Raw genomic sequence first — 8,369 nt, 5'->3', positions numbered from 1 at the left:
CCCCCCCCCCCCCCCCCCCCCCGGAAGCAGCGCTGCCCGGCTGCGGAACCCGCTTCCGTCCGCCTTCCCAGCCGCTTCCGCTCCGCTCCCGCCGCCATTTTGGGCTCTGCGGGGCTGCCGGGGGCACCAGCACCTTCGCTCGGCCGGGGCTCCGCCGGGGCTGAGGGAGGGAGGGTGCCCAGCGGGATCAAGGCGGGCCCCTGCGGTGCTGGGTGCGGGAGGAGGCGGCGGGCCCCGCCGCAGGGAGCAGGCCCGGGGCTGCTTTGATCCGACTCCCCTGAGATGCCGGAGAGTAAATAGCTGATGCCCTCATACCTGTGCCAGAAGAACCACACTCCGTGTTTTGGAGGCTCTCCTGGCTTCAAATAATTTTCAGCAGCCTGGTTGGGCCATGTGGGTGAGGAAGTGCTGTCTGTGAGGAGCACCGAGCCGTCCTGCTCATCATACAACTCCCCAGCGACAAGTAGCTGCCGCTATATTATAAACAGGAGACTGTCTCTGCTGTAAAACACTAGCGGTACAAACTTCACATACCTAACAAACCCAACAAGCAACGAAATGACGTTAAACACGTGAGCTGTGCTGTCTTTTCCCACTTTCTTGACCATTTGCCACGTGTCATTTCCAGGTTAGAGATCTTGGGGCAGAGCTCTGGAACCCTTCCACGGGTGGTCCTTCACTAGTGGTTGCACACAACATGGTATGGGATTGTGGTAGGTCAACAGGGTGAAGGAACCGAGACAAAATTATCTTACTTCTTTTAAGCCTTAAACACCTATAGTGTTCAGGAACATTGTTTCAAGAGGCCAACATTAATTTAGCGTCCTATACTGTTTAGGAGGCACTGGCTTTGTTTAGCAAATGTTAACATTTAATCTGCCTTTCTCCTGCCCACTGACCTACATCGTTAAGTTTTTTTCCCCGTAGAGTGTATAACGATGGTTGTTGCTGTTAGTTCCTGGCCCTGAGGAGAACTGACCAGACTTGTTTCTTCTCTTTCTTCCCAAAGATCTTCCAAGGCCTTTATTGTTACGGATATACTGAGATTAAGTCTTCCAGCATCCTGCAATGAATACTGAAGGGCTCTTACAGAAATGAATTGCAGCTGTTTGAATGATCAGCCATCACGCTGTTTTACTTTTTGGTTAATTGAGAGATCCACTGTGTTCTGAAGATGCAGTGTTTCCCAGTCCTATAGTAATTTATTTATGACATATTTTTAATTATTCAAAACACATTTCCAGTTCCTGTGTGAAGCAGCTGGCTTCGGTTAGCTGAACATTATTGTTGAGCCTCACTTTGTTTTTAAAGTACTTCAGAATTCTTGTACAAATTGCCTTACACTCTTAATTAAAGAGGATGTGGCTGCTGCATCGAAAAAAAAATCTGCTCGCTATACCCTGTCACAGAACTAAACCAGAATATCCCAAATGCATCCTGCTTGGAGCAACCAGGCTGAGTGGAGCTGATGTTGAGAAAAGTATTCTTGGACATCACCAGTTTGGTTAAGAGACCACCTGGGAGCCCCATCTTATCCTTCACGCCAAGGTTAAGGAGATGTCAAAATACTAGACCACTGAAGTGGAAAGCCAAGCTCCCTTTGGGCTTGTTGGCACCGCTGATACAAAAGCCAGGGAAAAGAGGAGACACTTGCCTAAAATCTAAGTGGTAAACCTTAGTAAAGTGTACAACAGTAGGTTTAACTCCAGTAACTGCCACTGTGAAGTTGGAAAACAAAGGGGAGAGGCAGTTTTGTGTACCTGTGTGGCCTCACAGCAGTAGAAACTCTCCCAATCCAGCAAAAACTAGTTCCTGAGCTGTGACTCTGGAAGTTTGCTCTCTTCTCCTTTCTTCGGAAAGCCGAGGCACTGAGGTTCATGGAGATGCACGTTGCACAGGGTTCCAGGTGCATCCTCACCCACAGATGGAGTGTCACCACGGTAGGTATTTATTTGGTGAGAGGTCTAGTAATTTTTTTTTTTAGAGCAAACACTTCTGCAAGTGAAAGTCCTAGCAGATCATTTTACAGGAAAATGCTTCCCGAGCTGGAATATGCCCTCGAGGTACATGACTATTTAGGTTTATCCCCACCCAGCCTTCTATATTGATACTCAGGTAACTATTGGAGTAACAAAGCCACATACGTGAACCCCAATGGTTACCACACACCATCCCCCCCCACCCTGGAGTTTGCTACTTCAATTACATCCTATTGTTAAAGCAGTAAATACTTCCCAAATAGATAAGGGGGCCTGACTGATGAGCAGGAGCTGTGCATCTCACAAAGGGAAGCTGAACAGCCTGCCGAAGCAGTCTAAAGTAGTGGTTCTCAACCTTTATTGATCTACAGATGCCTGTGTATTTTCCCTTGGAAATGTAAACATCTGCCTACCGAATTTAAGCCTCCAGCTTTTCCGTTACCTTACAGACCTCTTAAATGTTGTCCAAGGACCACGAGGTGAAGGTCAGTGCTTCAGAGGGATCCTTAGGCATACCCCAGCAGGAGGCCTACAACTTCAGAGTCTTGTTTGGTTCCCTTTTTGCTCTTCTCACGTTCAGTTCCTCTCACTCTTTAACATTCTCACCTCAGAGGTCCCTGCTCTGCATTTCCTTCTCCTCAGGAAAGACTAGATGTACCCACACCTCATTCTCGCATGCATCAAACAATCCATCTGCAGCACTTGCCCCCAAGGTGATTAGTCAGCTGTACAAATGAAAGAGGATGCCAAAGGCGCCAGATTATAGCTGTCCACGTTCCAAAACGATATCCTAACGCAGTAGCAAAACTAGGCATAGACTCTAGTTCTTTGGTGTCATGATTTCTTTTCTTGCAGTTTGTTTTTTTTTTTCCATTCATTACACAGACACTACATGAAATCGAAATGTTTGTTGGACCAAGTTACTACATCTCTCTAGTACTTTGGTGTTCTACTATACAGAAACAAGAAACCATGCACACAAATTTAATCTTTTGTACCTGAAATGATGATTGAACAGGTACCTATCTTGTAGTTAAGGAAGTGTACAGAGCAATTTCATTCTATGTTCTGAAACTGCACTAGTAAACTTGGGCAGCTTTCAGGTACATTACCTGCAAAATATTAGAAGAAAACCCTAAACATGATATATATCCTTTAGTTGATATAAAGATGATAAAATAATCAATAAAAATATAGAAGACAGGCAGAATCTCATAATTATATTCTATATTAGGAAGAAAGTTGGATGATGTAGACAAATCTGTGAAGTAATGAAATACTACCTATTGCCAATGAGATTTAGGAAGATGTTTAGTTCTACCCATTAAATAATACATCCTAGAAGTTGCATAGCTAGAAACTGACAATCAATAATTTTAAAAGAATTATCTGGCAAGCAGATGGAAGCAATGGGCTTTCTTTTCCAAACAACTTCGGAGCTCTGAATGTGTTCCAGAAGACCAGCAAATACTTTTACTTGAAAAGTATTTTGAGAAGTAAATGGGATCATCCAGGTTGCCGTACGCCAGTTAACCTAACACTGATTTGGCAAAAATCACAGTGTGATTGATACAGGTTGCACTCAGGTAAGAAAAGAAACATAATGCTATTTGTTTTAATTTCAAGAAAAAAGATCTCGTTAAAAGAACTACGTATCCTTTTATCACAATGTAAATTTGGAGGCTCACGATAACCGTCTAGGCCTAATGTAGCAAGACTTATAACTCAACACTCCACAGCTCAGTCATTCATAAAGGAACAAGGAAAGCAATACATTAAGTACTACATGATGGAGCCAAGCCTTTCTTTGAGACACCTAAGCCAGCTCAATCTCATTTAGCTGTTTGGAAAGATGAATACAGTGACTTTTCATGGTCTTTTGTAACTCATTACAAAAGAAAAAAAGACTTCTCATAGCAGAAGACTTTAATGTACTGAACATGGGCATAACAAGACCCTATGGATTGGAAAAAAAAAAAAAGTAAAATAGAATGACAGTTTTAATGGCAGTGATAACCAACAAAAAACTCTAATAAGGGACATGGTTGATTAACCATAAGGTTTTAAATTATGAAAGTCTTAAATCTTTCTTGAAGATTTAACTGAATTACAGACCAGCAATACTATCATTAGTCACGGCTGAGATTCAGTTACTGTTTGTGGGTGACTTTTCTAAATGATTTCCAGCCTACGTGATGTTTCCTTTTAAAGCAATGATAATTTGCAAAATCCAGCTAAGAACAGACAACCAATTCAGTACAGGACAAGACGAAAAAGTGCTACTGCCTTCCAGCAGAGATACAAGATGCAGCCTAGTACAGAACTCCAGAGTCATTGTCAAGTCTTCTTGGGTACAGACATACAAAAACCAAAGAGATTGGCATCACAAAGAAAATGCAGGGTCAAAGGATTCAGGGAGCTGAAGAGAAGCTGAATTCAGGAAGAATTCATGAAGCTGAAGACCATGGGATCTTGTTAGAGCATCTTCCACCCTTGTGAGTGGGAGTTAAATAATTGAACCGTTGTTTGCTTGAGAGCACAAAGCTGAAAAGCTGCAGACTGTGGAACCTGAGGCTTCATCTCAACAGGGAAGAATTTTTTCTAGGTGTTACATTTTGCATCCCGCAGGTAGCAACTGTAGTTTATAAACCACCTGAAGCACTTTGAATATGTTAAACAGCCTTGGGAATCCAAAGAGAGAGACCTAATCCAAACTTAAATAAGCGACAAAGATAATGAGAGTGAGCTATCTTCAATTATTTCTACTCCAGCAACAGGACTCCGGGTAAACAGAGAAAGAAGAAATTCTTGTTGGTGAAAAAAAGAGAGGCCTGGAATAAAGTGGCATTTCTGAAACTCGATGGGAAGGTCCCTTTGTGAAAAATCATTAGCTTCTTCCTGGGCAACAGTAAAAGCTACAGGAGCGGCAGCAAACTGCGCAAACACAGGCAACAATACCGTTGAAATAACAGGTAACAGGAATTGTACAGCCTTAAATACATCTGGATCCCCACGCTAGGTAGCAGATACCAAGGAGGAGAAGGATAGCAAACACTAGAAAACACCACCTCGAACCAGGAAAGGCAATTTCAAGCACCTTTAAATGTAAAATGAAAAAAACACTGCAAGGAATTTTAACTTGTGAGCCATTCCCCGGGGAATTTAAAGTTGGCAAAACATCTTTCCAGCTTTTAAAACTGCAGCTTTCTTAACGCAAGACACTGCGCCCAGAACAAGTCAGCTTTTCAGACTACAAGGTGATGCACACAAGACAAGATAGTAACTTGAGTGCAACTGCCAATTTTGTCCTGTTCATATGGAACACGGACATGCAGAAGAGAGCCACAACCAGTAATAAACCTGGGCAGAATCTGTGATAATTACCAAAGCAAGCAAAACCATAAACCATGTTTTAATAAAAAAAAAAAAAAAAAAGCAGAAAAATATGAATGAAACTCTTCTGTCAGAAAAATTTATTATGTGGCCAAAAAAAGCCCAAATTTCACAATTAGGAAGAGGAAAACTTTCGGTAAAAGCTCATCCTGGGTTCAGTGAGAAAGTCTGTGAGCAAGAAGAAACAATTTAAAAAAAAAAAAACAAAACAAACCCAAAACCGGAAACATAACACATGGAGAAGGGGAAGGCCAGACAGCAACCAACATAAATTAGACATTGTAAAATCGAGAAAACTGTTAAGGGAAGCTTTGCAGCTGGCAAAACTACCGGTAATGGGAAAGGGATCCTGGATCTTTCATTCCTTTCTTTGAATAAAAACCAAAGAAATCTTACTAACAGTACTGTTCCATTCTAGATAAAAACGCTGAAAATGCTAGTGACGCAGAACAGGGGAAATCAGTCAACAAATACTTCCAATTCCATATTCAGAAAGAAACAGGATGTGGCAGTCATACGAAAATAGCAACTTCTATCCAGTACCTTAGTATCAAAGTGGGAGATTTGACAACAGCTACTAGGGATGTATATTTTTAAGTCAGCAAAGGAGTCCTAAAAGAGTTCACTAACAAGCTCTCTAGCCCATCGATCCAGATTTTAATTAAACTTCGGATATTAGAGAAATACCTTAAGACATTTATGACAGTATTCCCAAAAGGCAAATGAAATGACTCAATGTCAAAATTATGGAAAAGTTGTTGAGATGAAGAATTTGCGAGTGAAAAATAAAACCTATAATCCAAAGGTTATGCAGATTTTTGTAGGAAAAATAAAGAAAGAAAACCCAAACCCTAATTTATTTCTTAGATGACATCATTATACATTTGGTTTAACAAAGGGGACTGCATAGGTGCAACATACTTAAATTTTTGTAAGGCATTGACCTAGCACCATAAGTCAAAAAGATTTACTGTACATAATCACATACTAAGAGGATTAAGAAATGCCTAGCCTGCGAGTCTCAAAAAGAAGCTAATAAAAACTTGCACTGAACGATGCTTTTCAAGTTAGTGTAGGTCAGATGCAATATAGCATTTTCAACCTGGACCTGAAAGTAAAAAAAAAAATAACAACTGATAGCTTGGGGGTGACAAAACTGGGAGAGTGGTGAGTGACCTGGTCCAGCAGTAAGCCAGGTCCCTTCACGCAAAACCGGACTTGGATACAGCCTCATGTTAAGTATCTAGGAAAGAACTCAGACCAGACCTGTAGAAAAGGGGAGACGCTATCACGGAAAAGCTGAGATTTGGGATGATCTCTAAGGGTCACACCAGACAAGCAGCTAATGTGAGCTCCCGTACAACGCTGCGAGAAAAGGGCAAACGCGATCCTCTGCAGACTTAAGGCAAAGGGCAAGGGGGAACTCGTCCATGGCACTGGGGCTTCAACACTCAATTCCGGAAGGAGCATTTTTACAAGATACTGAAAAATTTGACAAGATGTAGAAAGAAAAGACAAGAATAATTCATGGGCTGGAGGAAATCCCTTACAGGGGAAGATTTAAGTTTGGCTTGTCAAAAAGTGGACTGAGAAGTGACATTACCGTGTTTAAACACCAGTCTGGGGGAAAAAGCCCCATTGTGCTCTAAGGCTCCCTGAAACAGTGCGATGGATTTATCTAGAACTAGCAACTGGAAGCCAAAGCCAAACAGAACCAAAGGAGAAACCGGGCTTAAGTATTTGAACAGTGAGAACACGAAGCCCTCGCAGCAGGCTACCAATGGAAGGGATTCTCTGTGTCCCAGTGCCTCAAAATCAAGCCAATGCATTTTGTCAGCACCTACTTCAAATACATGTTTGTCCTCGGGGCTCAGTACAGGATAAAGGGGTTAAAATGTCACCTGTAAAATGCAGGAGTCGAATCAGACAGCTTCTTCTATCCTAACCTATGGATCTACAAAACACGCCGACTGTTTGCAGCCAACCCTGGTGACTAAAACGCAGAGAAAAAGGTTTCTGCCACAGGCTCCGCGGATGCAGAGGGCAGAGTTTTCCTTGTGCCAACCACAAAGGCTGCCCAAAGGCAGGGATGTGCCTACCCTCGCGCCCGCCCGCACAGCCGCTCGGGATTCACCAGCAGCAAGATGCTCGTGCAAGTGGGTCTGGTGCAGGGGGAAGGAACACACGTCACAGGGGCAGGGTGCTCGCAACAGCACCTTCAAGGAGCCTTTTACACCAATTTATTTCTATACAAGGTGGTTAAAAAAAAAAAAAAAAAAAAGCCCCTATCGGTTGTTGATACAGAAGTCTGGGATTCTATAGGCTTTGGGTGGGTGATTGATTTTAAATCCCAACACATGCTTTTTCCCTTGCCTTCTCATTCTCTTCCGAGTCAGCCTCCATGATCCAAAGAAACTAACAAGTGACACACAAGACTAGTGAGGGGGGGGGGGATGGGGGGGAAGGAGAATCGAAGACGAAGAGAAAGGGAAAAACAAACGAAGAGTGAAAATAAAAATTCGCCAGGATAATGCGTTTTATAAACACAGAGATAGAAACGGTTACAGCAAGGACAGAGCGGGCCGGGGTGGGGAATAGATATTTATATATATATATATATATAAATAGCATCATAAGCACAGCACACACTTGAAAATCCTAAAGTTTCTAAGCTGAGCATACAGAAAGACCAGATTCCACAGGTTTTTTCCTTTCTCTTCCACAGGTTTTTTTTCCTTTCTCTTCCACAATATAAACACTATGGAAAATTTCATAGAGGCATTGAAAATATGACTGTGCTGTACAATCAGTAATTCAGAAAAATCACTGCAGCCTAGGCAGACTGAAGTATACCTTCCTGTTGAAGGTATAGAAAGACCTTTTAGGAAAAAAAAATGCACATAAAAACTTAGTTACACTTCACACATAGGGACAGCCTAAAGTTCTACAGGAATCTTCAATTTTGTTCTTCCCCTGTTTCATCATGTTTCATAATTG

This window comes from Calidris pugnax, unplaced genomic scaffold (genome assembly GCF_001431845.1).
Source record: "Calidris pugnax isolate Ruff unplaced genomic scaffold, ASM143184v1 scaffold225, whole genome shotgun sequence".
Classification (NCBI taxonomy): domain Eukaryota; kingdom Metazoa; phylum Chordata; class Aves; order Charadriiformes; family Scolopacidae; genus Calidris; species Calidris pugnax.
This window is presented reverse-complemented; position numbering follows the sequence as displayed.